Raw genomic sequence first — 24827 nt, 5'->3', positions numbered from 1 at the left:
ATTTCTATAAAAAAGATAGTTTAAGCAGTCATTTGACATCGGATCTTGCATGCGTATAGCCGTTAAAGTAGGAGGATCGTCACCTGCGCACACGTGGGAATAGAGTCCTAAGCGACGATAACAACACATGCTAAAAATGCAACGGCTCATGGATAGACCCTTGTTTGTAAACAGTGACACGCTATGGCCATCTGACGCATGCAAAGGTGACGACTGCCCCGCTTTAAGATCTTGTTCAGAGCAGGAGAATCAAGAGATTTGTTTTTGTGCGAAATATCCATGGTTACATTGATCAACAGAGCAGTGGATTCTATCAACTTAGGGAAAATGCTATTTCAGGAGCAAAAACAAATCATGCAATTCGCTCACTTACAACAAGACCTCAGCAGCCTTTTGCGTCTAAGTTCTATTACTGATAAGTGTCAAGCAAAAAAAGTTTGTTGAAAAAAACAAGCCGATACATGTATTTAATTTTAATGTGTCCAGCTGACATTGATCTCAATTGTTAATGGTCTGCATGGCACAGGGTCAGTGTAACCAGGCATGTAAGTATGTCATGTCTATGCCACTCCACAGGGTGTATCTGATGGACATTTAATTAAAAATTAATATTATCCATGTTAATATGCTTGCAGATTATAATTAAATATATATTAGAAGTCTGAAGTTTATAATGTATTTAATGAGATAGGAACAGTTTTGTCCTTTTAGTGATTGATGGGTTTTCAATATGAATGTAAATTTCACAAATTATCAGTTGTCATCCTAATGAATACAAGTTTAATAAATGATTAAATATACTGTATTTGCTCTATTACAAGCTCATCTCCAATTAGTAGAAATACATTAACCAAACAGTACAATCATTGTTTATTTATATGCTATAATATATAGATAGTATGGTATACAGTATTTGCTCCATTAGTAGCACATCCGCTTACATAAATTACAGAGGTCTTCTTGTGGTGAAAATATGTAATATTTTGATGATTCAGTATTTAATATACTGGTACATCTGCTTCTACTGGGGATGCGATTATAATAGAGGAATACAGTATAATATATGCCAGGTTTTTACTATAAATGTGGAATACATGGCATTTCCAACACAATTTACATACGTACGTACGTACGTAGAGTGTACATGTAGTGCCTGTATGGTTTCTTTGGTTAATAATATTTGAGCTCGAACTGGTAAATTATTGGAGGAAGATGTTTCTAGTTTGCTTGTGACGATAAATGCCATCTCTGTTCTCAAGAATTCAGAATTGGATTTGTTCATTGTTGAAAGATGCAAGTAAGAATTGTCCTGCAACATTTTACCTTACATTTTGTCTGTAACTTCTTGTTAATTTTGGGCCTTTTAGAGTTTGGATAATGCAAGTAATTAGTCTTGGTTATTGAGCAGGGTTATGGTTTGATTGGTGGACACAGTAAGCACATTCACATGCTTTGTTCTGTTTAATGTACATGTCAGTTCAAAAGCAGACTGAGCTATTGAAACCGAAAAAAAAAAGTTCACATTTTTTGTGTGTGCACATCTCAGCAAAAAGCATTGTTTGGTTTTGAATATTTTTCTCTCTCACTCAAGTCACAGTTGTCGCTAACATCATTCATGAAAATATAACATGTGGCATACGAGAACGAATTCTTTCACATGCTCATATCAGTTGTATTTTTAGATGTATTTATACATACAGAGTGCTGTTATCCTCATCACAACTATGCTAAAATTACCATACACATTATATGATTATATAACAGACTCGTACATTATTCATGTCGATAAAGGAGACTAGAGTCAGTGAGTCAAGACCTGCGAACGCCATGAGGTTAGGTAAGAATTCCATTGATTGCTGTAAATGTGGTTTGCAATTTTCAAAAGCTCAGCTGAAGATGTAGATGTTGATGACAACATTTTTTTTTAATTAATTAATTAGCTGTTTCTGTAATATTAATTCCTCTCATTAGATCAGCATATCGGCCACATGCATGCATGTATACATGTAGGAATAGTAGCTATGCTGTTTACTTTATACAGATGATTTCTTGAAATACATTATACTTGAATCAAAATAACCATATTTGTCTACAATTTTGTTCAGGATATATCCTATTGATGTGACAGATGTCATTTCATATAATTTGTCTTCTATCAATTTCTAATAACTTTCTATAGTTATATAGCAGACATATTTAACACTAATTTCATTGATTGAATATTTATAAGGGATTAACACATTGATAGCCATACACATTTAAAGGCCCAATTCACTTGCCCGGGCAAGTGTGAATTGGAGGTGTGATTATGCTAATGAGTGTTGTTAATGACTTGCATAGCCTATGACGCATCCTGTTTCAGCGGTCCAACATCACGTGACTTTGATTGACAGTAGTTAATTATTCAAGATTAGTAGCGCGTCCCTTTCCCCGGTTCGAGTTTTTGACTTTTATCCGCCAAAATCTCAACTCGTACACTATTTATTGTCATAAATACTACACACAGTCACTGCTGTGATATTCATAGTCGCATGCATCCACTTTGGCATGACATAATCGACCTGTAAGTTCGAGAAAACGCGCTATTACCGGGGCTTGGCTGAAGCTGTTTACTACAGCGTGACAAGCAAGGAAATAATCCCTATTGTTTAGGACCGAATTTATAGTATATCTGGGCCTTTAACACTGTAATTAGTGTATACAATTTAAAACTGCTTTATCACTGCCAACATGTTAATTTTCATCACAACATGTTTTGGATAAATTTATTCAAACATAGTTTTTTTATTTATTTACTATTTACTATTTCTAACATCAAATATCTAAAAAACATGGGTATAGTACTGTAGAATACTTTATTTTAGCTGGAATTAATTTTCGCTGAATAGACTATTTGGGTGTTTTTACAGAATTTATTGTCACTGATCTTTGACGAGTTGAATGTAAAATATAGGAAAAAAGGTATATTCGCTGGATTTTATTTTCACTGAATCATTCCATCAGTGAAAATACCGGAAGTTAATTCCAAGCGAAAATAAAGTATTTTACAGTATACAGAAAGTGTAAAGAGAAACTGAAAATTAAATTTAAAAAATTCATAGTGGAATTGGTCCACATTATGTATTACCCCAAAAATTTAACAAATTCCATTGTCTCCCAAATCTTGTGATTGGCTCCAAAATCTGGTTGGTGTTGTTAATATTTTCATAAATTAAAAAAAAATGAAATTGATGGTTAGTGGTCAATTATTATAATCTTACAAGTTTGTGTTGATTTTATGTAGCTTTGTGTTCAGCTTCAGCTTCAGCAGTTCAACTGGATTTGAACTGTTCTTCATGCAATAATTTTTTTCCATTATTTTTTTCTGAAAAATATAATCTAATTAAAATACTTGGTACCAGAGGTACATTACTTGGGGTTTGTAACTACGGTGACATGATACCAAGATCCTGTCACAATCTCGCTCTCGCATAAACGTTCCAACTCAGAAAAAATGCAAATGCGCATGCCCGAGGTATCTAGGATACTGGGATGTCTAGGTGGATCAAAATAGCTGCCCACGATATGACGGTTTACGAGAACTATATTTTATGTACATTTTCGATGTATTACATTTTTCACTATGATAATGACAAGAAAAGTTTATTTTTTTCATTACAAACCATTGATATGTGTCATGTCAGAAGGTCGTAGCCTCAGTCTCGCTATCTACGAGAAGAGATTTGAATGGGATCTTGACATGATGTTACCATACAGTACTATGCAAGTTGCAAACCCCAAGTAATGTACCACTGTCGGTACTTAATTTTCATGAAAATATATTATTGTGTAAACCCAAATTGCAGTTCTTGGGGAAAGTTAATTCCTGCTAGAATAAAATAATCTATTGTAGTCCAAGTGCATTTGTTAGGTCAGTCCCTGGTCAATTAATATGATCAATAATTTATTTAAACTACATTGCTTTTTAATTAAACACTAGAATTGTTTTAGGAACTATTAAGGCTTCATAAATAAAACATTTTTAACTTTCTACATGAAATTATTATAATTCATATATTTTTTTTAATTAATAATTTATTTTTTATTATTAATTTAAGTTTTTCTAGGCCACAGGCCCATATGACTGAAACATATAATAATATACAACACAGAGTACATAATGAGTTGGATGTCATTAAATTTTTAATACCATATTCACAATTTAGTCCCTGTCAGAAGTCTGAAACTAGGACTGTTCTGGTTTCCTGCAAGTGTCATCTGTCCATCGCTCCCAGATCATTTCTCAGACACGTGTGACTCAATTTTGTTCACAGCTGGTGCAAAGACAAGTCATATTAAACATATGCGCTATCAATCTGAACTGTTCATAATACTGAAATTAACCCTATGAACCAACCCAAGTCTATATTTACATGTACTCCCACTGGGGTTATCATGCTCCAATTACATGCAGTGTTGCATGCTGGACAGCTACAATTTAAACGAGATATTAAACATAGCAGAAAGAATTGGGTTGAACTTGAGTCTTTGAGGACCATTGTATGTGACCCTGTTTATTGTTCTCCCAGCTCTTCCATACATTCGTAGACTGTTGTAAAAGCTGGCATTGTTGCATAAAAAACAGTATTTAATATATCCTCATAATTTTGCTTACTATTTAATCAAATTGCATTTACTACAACTTATTAATATTTAAAATTTGATAAAAAATAATAATATTATGAAGTACTTTTGAAAAGTTTAAAAAGTCCTAATGAATGATTTATTGTACTTCAAATGGGTATTAAACAGATTTATCCTGAGTAAAGCTCTTGGAATTGGTTCAAATCATGTTCGGTAAATATCAAATTGTACCCTCTGAGTTACAGGTATGTAAATATTATGATCCATGTTTACATGACCTCATTTTGATCAACAGTAAAAAATAATAATATAACTTTGCTGTTGTTGCAACAAATCTTATCGTATAATATTCTGTTATACATGTAGATATTAATAAGTTAGAATATTATCATCTAGAAATACTAAGCAGAAGTGGAGAATACTGTTTGTAAACTTGATAGTGGGTACCATTGTGTCATGTCGTGTTTTTGTAACTTGACTTTATACATGTACCCTAGGCAACATTCATATTGAACTGTCTTATCAAAGACTGCATTCCTATTTGAAAAACTTGTAGAAAGATACATTGATATGCAAGTTTTCTACCCTGCTGTATATAAACCTTTGTTTGAGATGGGCACAGTACTTTTTTTGAAGTTTCACTGTCCCTCAATGAAAACAATGAAATTGTATTGTCTGAGATTTCAGTCAGTGTGGGGAGTGGGTCTATTTGAACAACATAGTTTCACCATGATTCCCACATAAAGACTATTGTTCATGAAAACTATAAATAAACAATATATATGTGGCAGGCCCTGTGTCAGCTGCTGTACAATGCACTTTGGTAAATGTTTCCAGTATTGAAGTGTTAAAAGCAAAAACTTCAAAATGTGTGACAATATTTGTCTGTATTTAATTATAGTGGCCATATTTATGTTATTTATATTATCATAATGACCAGAAAAATTAATGTAAAATCTGTAATAGAAGCCGCAACAATGCAAAAGAGGGTATGCTGCTTCTATTAAAGTATTTAAACATGAGAAATCATGAATTTTTGGTTCTAAATTGTTCATAAATAATGGAGACAGCTTTTTTTACAGGTTTTTACGATAATCATTGTCTAAATCTGAAAATAAAATGCATACAAATCTAAAATAGATCATGTCTGTTTGAAACCTGTGTCTCGTAAATATTGTTTACAATTCTGTGTACCAGTAAAGTGTGAAACGTGTGGAAGGAGAATGACAGAAATTTTATAAAATTTGTTATTTTCTGTTTCAGGTTTTGTCAATCCAAATCAATCTTTAATTCATGTACTGTAGAATACTTTATTTTTGCTTGGAATTTATTTTCTCTATTTTTGCTGAAAAGGATGATTCCGTGAAAATAAAATCCAGCGAATATACTTTTTTTCCTATATTTCACATTAAACTCATCAAAAATCAGTGAAAATAAATTCCAAGCAAAACGCCCAAAAAGCCTTTTCAGTGAAAATTAAATCCAGCTAAAATAAAGTATTCCACAGTATTTTAAGGCATTATTTAATAAATATTAAACATATATCTTGTTATGGTTTTGAAAAAAAACAATATATTTTTTAATTTTCTTTTGGACTAAAAGCAACATAAAGTATTTAATAAGTAATTTGCATAATTAGCAGGTTTTTATATTATCATAATTATTTTCTAGAATTAATTAACTTGCTCCACAGATGCTGATCCAGACGTGCATATTAATTAGCTAATTGCATATTGATTAAAGCATGTTTTCAATGATATGTGGATGAATGTATATAATTGTAGCCTCCTATCATGGTGCTATATTGATGCATGAATATCATGTCTAACCTTGAATCAAGTCATAGTATAGATGACCACTACTATTTAAAGTGCCTGTGAAATGGCTGCTATTTTCACGCCTAAAATTATCCATTGATACATAAATATTATTAATTTTTATGTTTCTAAGCATGAATTATTTTTTTAAGTGAAAAAAAAGTGTTTTAAACTTCTTGATAAGTGTAAATAAGGCAAATTTCTTGTGCAGTTTTCTCGTCTTTGACTAAATTGTCACTTTATATGTACTTGTTTGTTGAGGAAGAATGGACCATAATGAACACATAGTATCAATTTTTTGTTGCATGGGGTTGAGTAAATGGCTTGGCGTGTAAATAAATTGACATTTTGTTGAAATAGGTGAACGCGTCAGGTCACGACGAGGGCAAGTGCGTTAAAAGCGGCGTTTAATTGGATAACAAAAATAATCGAGATCGACACACATACAGATAAATTCAGAGTGGATTCGAGTTGGCGTGATCCATGGGGTGGTTGTCATAATTATAACATCGTATTAAAACTTTACTTGGTGGAAACACATTGACCAAGCCCGGATTCTTATTTTATAAATTATTACGCAGATCAAGTTGCAAGCATGGAGGTAAAAAAAGAACAGAGGTGTGAATTCGACATTCAACACCAATCACCAAACAATTCAGAAACTTTTAGTCTTCGAAAATGAAAACAATTAGCAGTGTGTAAGGCTGTGTAAATTCCTATTTGTCCGACGCTTCGTTTTCGTGTCACTGTCAAAATTATTGCTACCTTTTTATTTAACAGGGACTAAATGGTCTCTATAAAACGATAATTAGGATCGCAAAAAAAGTTAACTCATTTGAAACACTTGCCGGACGTCTCTCTCTCTTCTGAAATCCGCCTCGGTGATCATGGGCTGGTCCGTAATCTATTTCTTTCAAAAGTGTTGTGCCAGGTTTACGTTGTCAGCGTTTCTCTTTAAACCTAGTTGTTTTTTTCATGGACGAGGACAGTTTTTTCAAAAAAAAGATAGAATCTGAGGTTAAGTGGCTTTCGTCCACTGATGTCGCACCTTCGGATCGATTAGAAACGTGTGAATACTTTACACTATGACTATACGTTTCACAGCAACTGCCCACAACACAACTAAAAACTCCCTCTCAAAAAATAAAATAGACAAAAAAAAAAGAAAAAACGCCGACCGAAAAATGTATATCGTTTAAAAGTATACTGAATGACCAGTGTTATTACGGCTCAGGGGTATGACTTCCTCTCACATTTTGTCATTTGGTGGCGCACTTTCGGCGAGAGTCGGAAATCCGGAAATCATTTTGGCATAGGTGGGCGTGGCTACAACACGAGAAATATCCCAAATTTACTTGGATACGAGTAATCATTTTCAGCAAAAAAATCAATACCTGCCCATTTCAGTGGGACACAGATCTAAAATGGGAAACGTGAGGGTGGGCATTGCACTGGTACTTTAAATAATAACACATACTTGTGAGGGTAATATCACGATTTGTTGACTGCCCAAGGGATGGTGGTCATGACTATAATATTGATGATGCCAGAGCCGAGGGCGAGGACATCATCAATATTATGGTCATGATCAACAGTCAGAGGGCAGACAATAAATCGAGATATTACCCGAATAACCATGTGTTATTTATTTTATCACATCGAACAGACATCCACCATGATAATCACAGCTACCATACATCACTCACACCCGCTCTCCCACAAAATAAAAACACTTATATTTGAAGTATACAATATTTTATTTTATCTATTATAACAAGTTTCATATTACTCAATAACATACATACATTGCTTGCTGAAAAAACAACAACGAAATACACTCAGTAAATCATGTTATTTTCAGCCACGGATACTCTTTTTAGTAACCGTGTTTTAGCAGTGTGAATCACTCAAATTATTGAGAATAACATTTTTGAAATGAATTGAGAAATTCTCAAACGCAAATTATTTGATCACTCTGCAGATAAAAATGTCAGAGTGCCTGGGAAGTGACTGAAATTACTTTCTCATGAATGTACCACACCTATTCACAAGCCACCCAACTTTAGAGCGTTTTCAGTTAGCATCGGTGTGGAAGGCGTAGAAATGCTCACAGCGTAGAACGCGCCGCAACGACCCCTGCTGCGACATTTCAGTGGCGGTTGCGGTACATTTTTGCTTCATATAAAGAATACCCTAAACATCAAAACAGAGTATCTTACTTAATATCCATTCTGGCACGTTCACTGTCTATTTCGCATGGCTAAAGTTCCTTCAAAACCTTGAAAGCAACCCTGAAAACAACAGCGGCCAGGGCAGTCCCAGTGCAGCAAACGACTATTTGTTATGCGCAGTAACGTTGCGCAGTAGTGTCAGTGATGTCATTCATGTGATATACCCATGTAATATCCACTTGGCGGGCAATATACCATGTAATATCCATTTTTATTCAATGTCATGTGACCGAGTCTCAACCAATCACAGCATGCGTAACAGCAGTGAAATGTGATAATACCCTTTGAATGCCGAACTCAACTTTTGTAAACTTTCAAAAAATAAACCTGCATAATTTAATGCCATATTTAAAAAAAGTTATATGATAATTATTGGAATGTCTTCCCCTCAAATGATATGCAAATGAGCTGATTAATTTATGTTCTAGACATGCTGATGGTTAATATATTTTTACAAATTAGGGACAAGTTCCCTGCATGAAGATTTAATGTATTTCTTCCCCCCCACCCAAATCCCCAGCCAGATTCCTAATTTTCATGTGCCTTTTACAGACATCTGTTACCATGGAAACATCATTGGTACTTTGAAACTTTTTTTGATATATACATGCTTTTGTGATGTAAAATAAGAACACGAAAATGCCTTCTACATGTGCTATTAAATTTGAGTGAAATACCAGGGGGAAGAATTCTTTTATCTCATAATCAGCGTGCATGGTTGCCGATACTGCTTTGATTTTATTTCCAGACAAAAATAAAATTCCTTCGTAGCCAAGTTATGACTTCTTATATTATTTATATCCCCATTCCTTCAGACTGGAATTTTAATGACAAAAATATAATTAACTACTAACAGGAACAAACGTGCATATTGCATAAACATGATAATTTGATTTCCAAATAATATTAATAATGTGTGGTATTTTGTGTCTCATGATAATTACTTTAATTACTTTAATATCATGTAATGAGGTACAAATCAAATTCCAAGTTGGGGTAACTGCAACTACAAATGAGCTAAAACTTAAATTTATAAAGTGTTATTACTACAAAGGAAAAAGTTTAAAGTAGATACAATGAAGTTTTATGAAAGTAAATGTTTTTTATTAAAGTTTATAAAATATTCATAAAACATATGCACTGGATGACCCCCACGCTTCATTGAAATTCAAAGAATATACTTTCATTGGGAATAGAAGCCATTATGTATTAAAATGCCTATTGCCCATGAGTCATTGCACGTTTCCTTCAATCATTGTGCGATTTACTACCATGTATTTGTTAACATGTTGTGATTGTTCAAGTTCTTTACGACTGTCGCTTATAAGATATAAAAAAACATTCATGCTGTCATGAAATTCTCTGTATATTATTCTTCATGGACTGGATATGGCTTTAGCGGCCCGAAGTTGTGCGTCAGAAGCACGTAAGCCGTACGACCATATCCAGTTCATAAAGGGTTTATCATATACTTTATAGACATTATTACAATTTTTAGAATTATGCGCTTTGTTTTGAATGATGAAAGCCAGACGTGATGCAGGAAATTATTGCCCTGATGTGAGGGCGCAATTCCCATAGCCATTATAAGGCCATTATTCCCATTATAAGGCAATACAAGGTATATGATAAATATATATATATAACAACTACCAGTGAATTATCTCATTAACCAAATTGCACGGTTTTATACTTTTTAGTCACTTGCTTCCACATGCTCAAATATGTCTTAGCAAGATGTGTTGGGATGTTTGTATTGATGAGTAACCACATAAGAATGTTGATGTATTGGAAATTCCCACACAAGTCAAACACTATAAAACTGGCATTTACACAGAAGTTGTGAAAGATCAGAACTCCCACTCAAAAATACCGTAAAGTTAAGTTTACTACCAGGCTGCTATTAAAAATAAAATATTGAATCAGCAGATTGAACAGAATAACCGGTAGCATTGAAAGTCAGTTTGTTGAATAATGCCTTCACCCCAGTTACTGACAGTAGATCACAAGCAAAGAATGATTATACACCCACATAACAATTTGTGTACTGTTTATTCTGTCATAAAAACTGAACAACTGGCATGAGCTACGATTTATGTGATTATTATTAGCTGACAACTCTCTGGGTTTGTGGGCAATAGGTATTCTCCTTTCCATGGTGTTCGATGCACGTCATTCGAACAGCATTCTGGCCAAGAGTGTTGCAGTAGCTTATCTCCAAACTCTGATAAAAACATGTTGCTGTTGTCAGTCGATAGTAAATATTCAATCAGAAAATGTACTTTGATACTTAATATGCACGTCATTGATTGAATATACTGCAAGAAAGAGCAGCTCTTATTTTACAAGATTCGGCGAGTCTACAATAATTTATACAGAACAAAAAAAACAGCGGAAAGACCCCAGCGCACATTGTTGGACAAAGTTAGGATTGTGGGAAGGTGGATTTGTTTACGAACTGCAACTACATTTAGTTGACTGGTATCGGTAAATCTGAAGTCAATAACAAAGGGCAAGTGAAAATTTGGTTGTAGTGTTTAAGCGTTGTATATGCATAAAATATATCTGTAGAGTTTGTGTTCACCAAGAGGTCAACCATTTAAAATCATGAGGGATGTGGGGGTGTGACTCATGCAATTTTTTTTTTTGCAATGTTTCCCCTGCTTGCATTTTTTTCTCTCTGTGTCTGGCTTTTTAGCTCCGCTGTCGACTTTGTCGAGCGGAGCTTATCATATGAGTGATTGTCCGTCGTCATCGTCGTCGTCGTCGTCGTCCGTCGTTCGTGTCAATGTTTTACTTTTTCGACTTCTTCTTGAAAACTACAAGCCTAAATGCTTTGATACTTGGTGTATATGTACCTTGGGTAGACCTCTCTTAGGTTTGTTCATTTCATGTTGATATCTTTAATTCTCTAATTTTGGTGAATATTTTTGTCATTTTTGGTAAAAACTGATATTTTCGACTTCTTGTTAAAAACCGCAAGTGCAATTGCTTTGATATTACATATATAGGTACTACATGTGGACCTCTCAGATTTGTTCATTTCGTGATGATATCTTCAATTCTCTAATTTTGGTGAATATTTTTGTCATTTTTGGTAAAAACTGATATTTTCGACTTCTTGTTAAAAACCGCAAGTGCAATTGCTTTGATATTACATATATAGGTACTACATGTGGACCTCTCTCAGATTTGTTCATTTTGTAATGATATCTTTAATTCTCTAATTTTGGTGAATATTTTTGTCATTTTTGGTAAAAACTGATATTTTCGACTTCTTGTAAAAAACCGCAAGTGCAAATGCTTTGATATTACATATATAGGTACTACATGTGGACCTCTCTCAGATTTGTTCATTTTGTAATGATATCTTTAATTCTCTATTTTTGGTGAATATTTTTGTCATTTTTTGGTGAAAAGTGATATTTTCGACTTCTTGTTAAAAACCGCAAGTCCAATTGCTTTGATACTACATATATAGGTACTACATGTGGACCTCTCTCAGATTTGTTTATTTCGTGATGATATCTTCAATTCTCTAATTTTGGTGAATATTTTTGTCATTTTTGGTAAAAAGTGATATTTTCGACTTCTTGTTAAAAACCGCAAGTCCGATTGCTTTGATATTACATATATAGGTACGACATGTGGACCTCTCTCAGATTTGTTCATTTTGTGATGATATCTTCAATTCTCTAATTTTGGTGAATATTTTTGTCATTTTTGGTAAAAAGTGATATTTTCGACTTCTTGTTGAAAACTGTAAGTCCGATTGCTTTGATATTACATATATAGGTACTACATGTGGACCTCTCTCAGATTTGTTCGTTTTGTGATGATGTCTTCAATTCTCTAATTAATTTATTTTGGTGAATATTTTTGTAATTTTTGGTAAAAAGTGATATTTTCGACTTCTTGTTAAAAACTGTAAGTCTGATTGCTTTGATACTATTCATATTGTTCATTTTCTAATGATGTCTTCAGTTCTTTAATTGAAATGTGCATTGCTAACAGCGGAGCTATCTCAGCCGATAGGCTGCTTGTTTAATAAATCTTCCAACCACTCCCACGATTTCAAATGGTTTAATAACCCTTTTCATACTTAGTTTTTGTAGATTTTTCCATATAAAAAACAGGTCTGGCTGTACAATAGTTCGTCTAGTATTTCGTTTCCAAAGTATAAAATATGATAATTTTTTGATAAAAACTTTAATTTTATGTTTTAATATAATAACCTCATATTCAACTTTTTCAAATCTGTTGCGTAATATTTTTAACAACAGTGGTCATGATCTTTTTCCACCATGTGTACTGTCAGTACTTATTTTCAACAAAAGTATTGATTATTGTGATTGTTGTATGGATTAAGTAATAAAAATAAAGGTGTCAAATTTGATGAGCTGATTGATGTGTATGTACCTAGCTTTAGAAAAAATATTTATGTTGTAAAGACTTGGGAAAGCCATCAAGTTACATACAAAAATGTACATCATGATGTCCAATATCCAAGTATCGCCTTTAGTTTATAAACTATTGATTCATATTAATATAATTTTAGTCTCACTTCAAAAATTAAAATTAGAAGGTAAATATAGAGTTTGCCAAAGTTATTAGCTCCGCTGTCGACTTTGTCGAGCGGAGCTTATCATATGAGTGATTGTCCGTCGTCGTCGTCCGTCGTCGTCCGTCGTCCGTGTCAATGTTTTACTTTTTCGACTTCTTCTTGAAAACTACAAGCCTAAATGCTTTGATACTTGGTGTATATGTACCTTGGGTAGACCTCTCTTAGGTTTGTTCATTTCATGTTGATATCTTTAATTCTCTAATTTTGGTGAATATTTTTGTCATTTTTGGTAAAAACTGATATTTTCGACTTCTTGTTAAAAACCGCAAGTGCAATTGCTTTGATATTACATCTATAGGTACTACATGTGGACCTCTCTCAGATTTGTTAATTTTGTAATGATATCTTTAATTCTTTAATTTTGGTGATTATTTTTGTCATTTTTGGTAAAAACTGATATTTTCGACTTCTTGTTAAAAACCGCAAGTCCAATTGCTTTGATACTACATATATAGGTACTACATGTGGACCTCTCTCAGATTTGTTCATTTCGTGATGATATCTTCAATTCTCTAATTTTGGTGAATATTTTTGTCATTTTTGGTAAAAAGTGATATTTTCGACTTCTTGTTAAAAACCAATAGTTCAATTGCTTTGATATTACATATATAGATACTACATGTAGACCTTTCTCAGATTTGTTCATTTTGTGATGATATCTTCAGTTCTCTAATTTTGGTGAATATTTTTGTCATTTTTGGTAAAAAGTGATATTTTCGACTTCTTGTTGAAAACTGTAAGTCTGATTGCTTTGATATTACATATATAGGTACTACATGTGGACCTCTCTCAGATTTGTTCGTTTTGTGATGATATCTTCAATTCTCTAATTAATTTATTTTGGTGAATATTTTTGTAATTTTTTGGTAAAAAGTGATATTTTCGACTTCTTGTTAAAAACTGTAAGTCTGATTGCTTTGATACTATTCATATTGTTCATTTTCTAATCATGTCTTCAGTTCTTTAATTGAAATGTGCATTGCTAACAGCGGAGCTATCTCAGCCGATAGGCTGCTTGTTATTTCTAAGATGTTTCTAGTTTGAAACATGTTAGCTGAATTCAGGTCAAGCTTGATACACATAAAATACGGTATCTAAGCAGCCATTGCTTTAATGGATAGAAAGTACATTGACCAGGTTAGGGGAAGGTTCATTCAAAATCGTAAAGGAGAAAGAAGTATGTTAAATCTAATCAAATTCGGGTAGTGTGAATACTTTGTCCTAGAAACAAGCTGAAGTTTTGAAATGTTGCATCTATTATCTGTAAGACCATAATTACATTTTATGCTCCTTTCTTCATTCACGATTTTATTCCCCAAGGGGGGCTTATTTTTGAATGCTCTGTTAAGCATGCAAACAACTGTACTGTTCTCCTCAGTAAAATATCGTAAAGGTGTCATCTTTTTCGTATTACAATTTATTATGTTAATTACTCCAATTGTATTTATTGTTATGGTTATTGTGCTAAATTGTATTCCCAAAATCTGAAGCATGGAGGAAGGGCTACTAAGGGTTGCATTGAATTGAATTGCAAATATAAGTATTCTGTATTAATGAATCCCTACTGCCAACCAACTTTGGTTCATTAGGGTGGGTCATTTGAACAACTGGGGTGAGCTTGGAAGATTTGAACAAAAACAGATTATAAGGCAACGTTCTTGAGAAAAGAAAACAAAATTAGACACAAGGGACCTGCATTAAAAACAGGAAAGAATATTGTATACATGTACATGCAGTACCGTCCCCCCTCCATCTCCACACTGCATCTTCCAATCCCTCCCCAGGACTTCACATGGTCAAGCCCTTACAAGTTTGAATATATGCTTTCTCAATGTTACCTGGTCATCAATGAATAATGTCCTGTAACAGTTTAAGCATAGTTTCTCTATTGTCAAACTTTTATAGACTTAAAAAATTGATTCCAGTCACAAATTTACCACGTATATTCACAAATTAATGGCCCTGCATGTTTGGTAGTTCTCAAATGCATTCAATGTAATGCCTTAGGCAAGACATTTCCAATGAAAACACTGGCCTGTCCTTGTTACAATAGTGAGAATGAATGGCCTGCGGTCATTTTCAAAGTTGGTGAAATAAATAACTATTCATTCTAGTTTTTTTTTATGAGATAAGTTCAAGGAATCTTCAGTGTCTAATGTTTGAAGCCCTGGAGCTACTTTGTATTTAGATCCCTTGCAACGATGTTTATTTATAAATCTAGAATAGATTGGCACAGTCTATAACAGTACCTTCTGACCTTGCAAACCTAAGGTGCAGTGATGTGTTTGATATTCTTTCGTGAGTTCAACATCATCTGGGAAGGTTATTGTACTTTAAAAAATCGTCTTTCTAAAGACGTTTTATTTTAATAGTTCCCGTGGTGCATGCGCTACATTGCAATTTTCAAGCTTTTTTTCCCCTCTCTTCAAATTACATACAGCTTGCATCCATTTTGTTTTTATGCATGCGTCACAATAGTACATTCGTCACTCACTTTTTTTTGGTGAAATTATATTAGGCCTGTTGTATTTAACTGTGTGGTTTTGAGCTCTGAAAGACCTGTTGTTGGGTTACCATGTTCATAATGTTCAAGTCACTCTAGTTTTAAATTCTGACTTCTTAAATGTGGTAAATGGTAAATTTATATCAGATCTGTCTAAATTATGCAAAGGTTTATTTTTAAATGAACATAGTCAAATTTGTCTTTCAAGTTTAATTATCAAACTCTGCAACTTTTGTATTGTTGGTATTTTGGGGATTTGGCCTACAGAGGGCGCTGTTGGGTGACCAACATTTACCATTCTGAAAGTAGTAATTGTTTTCCTTTTAATGCATAAATGTGTACCATCTTTAAGTGATTTACAGAAATAGCAGAACTGTCAAAATATAAATATTTTTACTCTGAGTACAAGAGTATTTGGAGTTGATGATATAATAACGTTTGCCACGGTTACGAGTCCTGTTAACCACACAAGCTATTCAACGTGTGAAATAGATCAAACATGGACAACGTACACAGATAATAAAGACAATTTCATCCCCACCTGCATTATCTTGCTGTGACTTTTCAGAGATTAATGCACATGCCCTTCTTAATGGAATCAATACAGTATATAGAAAAATATGACATGTAGTTACTTTCTGAACAAAGTTCAATTTTTCGTCTTCTTAATTTTATGTCAGTTTCTTCTCTTACCAGTGTATATCATTAGTGGAAACATTTTGATAATGATATCTGTTGACAGGTGTGCAAATTATGATGACTAATGATTGGTTGTTTGATCTCGTAGTCTGTCAGGCACTGAATCTTGACATAATCCATTGCGAAACATATTCGTTGATGACTGGTAATTTTTTTTCTGGTGACGTGTTCAATGTACAATTGTAATGACATATTTTGATTTATCGATGACTTTATTTGGGCAGTTTACAATGTCATAGCTTTATTAGATGTGTAGCTGTAACATAATTGTTTTGCATGCGTTTGATGTGGGTCCCATGCTACATTCAAAGTCTATTGTGTGGCGACTGTCCTTTCAACCTTCATTGGTGTCCATGCAGACCCTGTTTCATTTTGCCCAATATGCTTAGTATTGTTTACATCATTGACTTTATATTGGCATTGTATGTCATAGCTTCTGACTATCAGATGATGTTAATAAAGCTCAGGACTTAAAGCTGAGGGGTCGTCACCTACGCATGCGCATGAATTGGGTCCCAATCGGCAATAACAAAGCACACTAAAAACGCAAAGGCTCATGGGTAAACACTTGTTTGTAAACAATGACACGCTATGGCTGATCGTCGCATGCGCAGGTGACGACTCCCTCGCTTTAAGTTTTAAAATGTATTGTCAAATTTTCTGGTATTATATAGTTTCTTCAAAAATGTTATTACCGGTACTCAGTGATGAATATATGTGTAATCAAGTGGCACAGTTCAATAAAAAGAGCTTGAACTAAGCTAATTCGTTGATTTCCTTATCTTTTTGTGAATGCTTAAAGTGCCTGTGCAATGCCCACTCTCACGTTAACTATTTTAGATCCGTGTTCTACTGAAGTGGGCAGTTATTGATTGTTTTTGTCAAAATGGTTACTCCTATCCAAGTAAATTTAAGATATATCTCGTGCTGTAGCCACGCCCACCTATCCTGAAACGGTCGACTGTTTCCGGATTTCCGACTCTCGCCGAAAGTGCGCCACCAAATGCCAAAATATGAGAGGAAGCCATACCCCTGAGCTGTACTTATATAACACTGCGTGATTCAACATACTTTTAAACGATATACATTTTTCGGTCGGCATTTCTTTTTTTTGTCAATTTTTTTTTTTTTTTTGAGATAGAGAGTTTTTAGAAGTTGTTTTCAGAACAAACGTTTGTGATGGTTAAACGTTGTGTTGTGGGCGGTTGCATTAATACGTATAGTCATAGTGTAAGTATTCACACTTTTCCAAACGATCCGAAGGTGCGACGTCAGTAAACGAAAGCCGTGAAAACAACGAGAAAAGGTTGGGGTGGACCTTCTCCTTACAGCGTCATATGTAGTGTCCACTTCACCTCAGATTCTTTTTTCGAAAAACTGTCTTCGGCCGTGAAAAAACAACTAGGTTTTAAAGAGAAGCGCCGACAACTTAAACCTGGCGCAATACCAACAATTTTGAAAGAAATAGATTCCGAACCAGCCCATGATCACCGAGGCGGATTTCAGAAGAGAGAGAGACGTCGGGTAAGTGTTTCAAATCATTTGACTTGTTTTGCCATCCTGATTATCGCTTTATAGAGACAATTAAGTTTGCGTTATGTAAAGGTATCAATAATTTTTTATAGTAACACGAAAACGACGCGTCGGACAAACAGGAAATTACGCAGTCCTTACACACTGCTAATTGTTTTCATTTTCGCAGGCTAAAAGTTTCTGAATTGTTCGGTGGTTGGTGTTGAATGTCGAATTCACACCTCTGTTACTTTCCTTCTAGCTTGATCTGCGAAATAATTTTATGGGGGCACTGGACATCTCGACCCCAAAAAATCCCAACCCGTTTTTCATCCCTACAGCCAAAACAAAGTCAGCTTGGACTTTCAGTTATGAGACATGACAAAACAAACGCTGCCAGTGATAGATTTCGCAAATAAAAAACAAAATTAACGCAATCAAAGGCGCCGACCACACGCGTTGGAAATACTAGTAGATAGTACACGATGTTTCGAATTAAAAGATGTCGATCAACGTTGAACTAGATAGAGGTTCGCGTCGCCACATTGAGACAGGGTCGCGTCGATGCGGTGGGTCGAGATGTTCAATTGGGTCGAAATGTCTTGGGTCGAGATGTCTAGAAATCATTTATGGAATAAGAATCCGGGCTTTGGCTGTCAATGCGTTATCACCAAGTAAATAAGTATGACAATCACGCTAAATCGAGTCCACTCTGAATTTGTCTGTATGTGTGTTGCTCTCAATTATTTTTGTTATCCAATTAAACGCCACCAGTCACGCACTTGTCCTCGTCGTGACCCGACGCGTTCACCCATTTCAACTGAATCTATTTCCACGCGGCGGTCATTTATTTAGTAACTGTGATTTGTCGTTTTTTTTAGTTATTTCCCTATTTTATTGATCACTATAGTTTAACGTCTAGAATGTCAAAATATGTTTTCTTTTTATTTTAATTTTGATGCTTCTACTGGAAATGTACTTCAATAGAGCATGTATGATATGATTCTTTATGGTTTTCTATCTACTATTGTTGAATCAAAATGCTCATTATAATTTACAGATTACGTAGAAGAGCTCTTCAATACACTAGACTTGTATGTTGGAGGAGATTGTGTATTACATACACTTGATGATGCACCCCTGCCACTCAACAGCCAGTATGCCCACCCTGACAAAGTCTCGGCAGTTCATTGCCACACTACAAGATTCACATAACAGTGTAAATACATTTCCAGATGCTGCAACAATTATGCTAATAAAAAACAGGCTACGTTACACAGTTCACAAATTTTATTTAGACTTGTGATGAACAAAGAAATATGACAATGTAAACATTGGATTGTCTGTACATGTATGTGAGGAAAATAATGTGAATAAAATATAATTTGTACATGGATTACTATTACTATAGTATATGGTTTTAATTGAGTGACACTGTGTGACAATGAAAAAAGGAAACACATCTTCAGATTTTGGAATCTATGAAAAACCAAGATTTGGTAATTTAAGTCCTAAATAATTCTCTGACATAAATATTGATAACTCTGTTACTGCTCACTCTGGTAGTACTGTAGTCTTTTTCAATGAACTTCAAGTATCCCCTCGTTAACCTGTGGAGGTTTGGAAAATAAATAAGGTCACAATCTTTATTTGGCATTTGTTTATACGTAATTCATTCGTTTTATGATGCATCTTTTTTTACTATAATAAAGGCAACTATTATTATGTTATATATGTGTTTGAATTATGGATGAAAAAAATATTGAACACATTTACAATTAGTACATAAGTATAAGCAATTGCCACCCAATCCTCTCAAACGATTATTCAAAAATTAATTAATTTTTTTTTCTTCATTTTCTTTTCATAATAATATGTCAATTTTATTTCACCAAACATTTTTCAAATTTACGTTTAAAATTTTGAAACTTGCGGATGTAATGCACACCCGCGCTTCGTGTAAAGGGAAGCCAGGTCAAAACATTGGGCATTTTACGTGTGTAGAGCAGCCCACAGAGACGTCGGCCGATCCCAACAACCATATCAGAAATTGTTGATGGTGGAAAAAAATAAGAGTTTCATTTGTGCAAAAAAAAATCAAACGTGATAAAGTAAAACGCCGATGACATTCGGGCCACACGAGACACTCACGCCTTCGACCATGAACGAAAATCCAATATATGGATGCCAATGCACGTTTGAACGAAGCAGGCAATATTTCTGAGGAAATTCGCGATCTAAGTTTATCGAGCATAATAAAGAGTTCACACATACCTCTTTGAAATTATCGATAAGATATTTTATAAAGAGTAGTAAGCTCAACTAGAACAAAAAAAACTAGAACTTCTTACCGACTCGAAAGTTGTCCAGTGCCGAGGTTCAGCGATAGTTTACAAACGTGCGCCGGGGACGGTGACATCACTGCGACCAGCCACACCAGAACGGACATATCTCGCATCTAACTCAACTCCATGCAACAAATTTGATATCCAAGTGTTCATTATGGCCCGTTCTTCCTCGACGAAAAAGTACATAAGTGACAATTTAGTCAAAGACGAGAAAACTGCACAAGAAATTTGCCTTATTTACACGTATCGGCAATGCGAGCTGCCCAGCAACTTCCCTTTCTGACGTCACAAGGGGAATTTCTGTATGGCAATGAATAGCTAATGAGGAGCCTCGTTTTAAAATACAAAAAATAAAGTTGCTGTAGACTGAGTTTAAAACACATTTTTTCACTTAAAAAAAATAATTTATGCTTAGAAACATAAAAATTAATAATATTTATGTATCAATTGATAATTTTAGACGTGAAAATAGCAGCCATTTCACAGGCACTTTAATCTTTTTTTTTTGAGTGCTTGTTATTTTTTCTTTCATTTCTTTGATTAGTTTTTGTAACCATTATCATTCCCCTGTGGAATGTGTATTAATAATATAAAGAGTTTCTCAATAAATAATTAAAGTACTGCAGTTATTTTGTGTTAACTGTATTTTACAGCTCCATTGCAGTAGAGCCAATTTGATCAATCATAATGAAATGTGTTATTATAAATATGATAAAACACACTTTACTATTGCCTACAATCAACACCAAAGAAACCAAGGAAGTTGTTCAGAAGGGTGTAATTTACAATCTATCAGTTGTATTGGAGATGCACTTCTTATAGAGCAAATACGTTTCACCATAGTGGATTTTTTTTCAAACCTCTTATGATGAACTGCCTGAAAATAGAATCCTGTTTCACTGGTGAAAATTCATTGTATCAATTCTTCTGTGTTATTCCATCAGTACCTTTAAATACAAACGTACCTAGTAATGACATAAACATGTATACAACAATCCTGCTGAAATAACAATTCGTTCACTGTTTTCATACACAAAAAGTATTAGCTTAGTACTGAGTTCTCACGCTATAATATTGATGTGGCACTAATGACGTAATTAATAACAATTGACATAACCGTTAATGATATTTTTGTCTGGATTTCGGACTGTGATTCAAAAGTTTCTTTAAGTAGGTGAAATCAATATCTACCTGTTTTACTAGTACAGGAAATGAATCGTTCATCATGTTCACTCAAAAACATCTGTCACTAATGCATGGATTTGTGAATACAAGGAATGCCATTAGTTGTTCTCCTGTACACACGTGACCATGTAGCTCTTTATTGTTTGTATCATAATAGTATTGATTTTCAGTGACCTCACTAAAGTAATACGTAATGTGATTAATTATTCATGAAGTCTTTTGTTTCAAATAATTAACACAAATTCACAAAATAGTCCCATTTATAGTCTGCACTTTCCTTCAGAAGATTGGGACAAAAATAGTCAAATTTGTTGAGTAAAAACTGAAAATTTACTCTAATTTTGTCTGTTGGCTCCAAATTTTGGGTTAATTTTCGGAAATGTGAGAAAAAAGTGCAGAAAGACTGGTGGTGAAAAGGTTAAGAGGGATTTATTGTAGTGAAGACATAATAAATTAATCAATAAACAACAAAATAACTCCCTAAAACTGTAAATTTCAGATCGATTTTTAGCCAAGTTAGCCAAAATTTAAAGTGTCTCAAGTTTTGCAAACATTACAACTTCAAGTCAGACTAAATTAGTGGTTAAACACTTTTCCAAATTATTTTCTTGTGAACAATAAAAATAAAATAAAGTGGCAAATAATTTATCCCAAGGTCAGTTTGCTACATTAGAGTCAATGCAAAGCTACATTGTATGTTTACTTACAAGATTGTACCTGATTGGCTACCTAACATCTAACAGTCTGACCAATCACAGAGCAGCTTTGTTTTTTTTTCAACATATATTCTTTCTTATACATTGTATATATGCTTTGACTCAACTGTAACGTTGTTATGTACAGCAGAATCATCAAATTTATTCTGTACATAAAATTCACCCCAGCATTTCTTGTTTGTCTGTTCAAAATACCAATATCAAGAAACCATTATGGTTTTTTAGGATAGCCAAAAGTATTTAGCTTAAATGTCCCTCTAGACATAACCCCTACCACCCCCATGAAATCATAAACTGGTCAATTTCACACTTAATTCAAGTAGAATTTGTCATCTTTATGTTTGTGAACAAAGTTTTTGGAAAGACAATATCAAGGTTGTGAAAAGATGTTGAAAGTCAAATGGCAGTGAAAATAGAGGTGACAAACAAGTGTGTTGAAGTACATGCTTGAATGACCATGTGCCCATCAGTCAGGATAGTCGAAAGGGATCAACATATATTAGTAATCCAATGAACGGCAATGACTTTACATGCCTGCAGGATGACATGAGGTCTTTTTAAGTACCCCCACCTCCATTGACCATGAGTTTATTTTTAAAATAATGAACTGCACTGTTGAACAGTTTTTCTCAGTACTAAAAGTTATTTGAATTATTGATGCATGCTGTTGAACTTAATTGTTACTGACAATCTGTTTTTATCAATGCATGTATGGCCATATCATGTCATACAAAACGTCTATTTTATTAAATTTTGTTTAATATCCTCTGTTTACACTTTATTCAGTATGTAAGTGGATTTAAATAATCCCTTCTGGATATAATTAGCATTCATTTTGTTGAGCGATGTTTGTCTATATGTTTTGGAAACACCTGCTTGTGTACTGTCTACATAAAATAATATTCGTATTTTGTGATTTTTAAAATTTTATTTCGTAATTATGGTAATATTAATTGTTTAATTTAAAATGCAATTATATTCTTTATTTTTTCTTTTTATTCTAATTATGGTCTGGTTATTATTTTATAATCCCAGCATTTAATTTGTAAACAAATGTTAAAAGGTAACAATATATTTGTTGTAGCATGAATCTAGACTTTGTTGGAGATTGAGTGCATTTCCCTCAATGAATACATGTATGATTGGATTTATCCGGCTAATTCTAAAACCATGTGTTCCCAATTTAAATAGTAATCCATAGAGAGATGCATCGAATCTGAACTTCTCAACTCGGATGAACTCCAATATAAACCCATATGTGAGGAGTTTACAGTACTGGCTTAAGTCGTTACCATTGTTAGTCCTGTCAGCATCTGTAATACGTTTCACTGCATGGAAGAAAATCCACTTGAAACAAGGGCGTTGCCATTGATATTATAATTTTTCTGGTCTCGCTCATAGTCAGAGTAAATAATAGCAGCCATGTTGAGTGAACTTTTGAAAGAGTGACTTTTGTGTGTAAGAAGCAGTCATGTGGTCCCATGCTTGAGGTACTACTGGATGCTGTACGTGTTTATTGAGCTGTACATGCATTCGTTTTGGACTTGACAGGTATGTTTTCGGCATCTATGACGAAGATGGGCAGACTGCCAGCAGCGGTACATATCGGAATACACCAGAAACAATAGATTCAATTTATTGTATCATATATGTTACAATTATATAATTGATACAGGACTGCAGTGATCCTTGCATGGTTGGTTTTAATTTTGGTTAATGATGCTACAGCTAAAAGGGAACCGACTATTCATCAACCTTTAGCATGTTGGACAAATTCCCAATAGTGTCTGTGTATTTAGCCTGCGAGGCACTGTCACCTCCGACAGAATAAGTGTTTCATCTTAAAGAGCAGAGCGATGTCTTCCAGTTGTTGCCTAAAGGGAAATCTACATGGTGGTGTATTAAATTCCCTTACTTGCAAAGCTCCAGTGAATTCGCTGTAAAACTGCCAACTAAGTCTGTGTATTGTGAGACCTAGTCGGTGTTTGTCGCACAACATCAGTCAGTCCAACAGGGGAATTATGCTTAAAATCAGGGTAGGTTAAACCATCTTTCACTTTCAGTTGAAACTCTAGTTGGTGAATCCTTTATTTTCCTTCCTTTCATTGCTTATGTATGTAAGCTCGCTGTGGTTAGAAATCTTCTATATATATATCTGTTTTCCAGTCTGTGTAATCCTGCTTTAATAGTAGACATCATGTGTACATGGAGAATACATTAGCATATTAGTAATTGTGCTGTTGTATACGAGATTATAACAAATAACATTTTAAAAAGATGAATATATGAAATTGAAGATAGAAAATATTTAAGTTGTAAATTCTTGGACTACTGTAAAATACTTTATTTTAGCTGGAATTAATTTTCGCTGAAAAGGCTTTTTGAGTGTTTTGTATGGAATTTATTTTCACTGATTTTTGATGAGTGTGTATTCGCTGGATTTTATTTTCACTGAATCATCTCTTCAGCGAAAATAAGTATTACATGGTTAGATTATGCCAGTATATATATTTTAACTTGCTGTATACTGTTCCTCTTATACTGTGATGAATGAATGAATGTATTGGCA

General features: G+C 33.9%; 2 long non-coding RNA genes across 2 annotated transcripts in view; one reads left to right on the top strand and one right to left on the bottom strand.

Annotated features, from left to right (window-relative positions):
- LOC146737950 (uncharacterized) overlaps window positions 1–19405 on the top strand; it is a 45632-nt gene extending 26227 nt beyond the window's left edge. Inside the window, exon 3 of the long non-coding RNA XR_014930716.1 lies at window positions 19070–19405. This is a non-coding gene — a long non-coding RNA (uncharacterized LOC146737950). The remainder of the gene's footprint in view (window positions 1–19069) is intronic.
- Window positions 19282–20832, bottom strand: LOC146737949 (uncharacterized). Its single transcript, XR_014930715.1, has 2 exons — window positions 20361–20832; window positions 19282–19619 (listed from the first exon to the last, which is right to left on the bottom strand). It is a non-coding gene; the product is annotated as an uncharacterized LOC146737949 (long non-coding RNA).
- Window positions 20833–24827: the final 3995 nt, after the last annotated feature.

The sequence above is a fragment of the Saccoglossus kowalevskii genome, chromosome 10, assembly GCF_978046115.1.
Source record: "Saccoglossus kowalevskii chromosome 10, keSacKowa6.1, whole genome shotgun sequence".
Lineage (NCBI taxonomy): Eukaryota > Metazoa > Hemichordata > Enteropneusta > Harrimaniidae > Saccoglossus > Saccoglossus kowalevskii.
The sequence above is the reverse complement of the archived record's forward strand: the minus strand, read 5'-3'. Positions and strand labels throughout refer to the sequence as shown.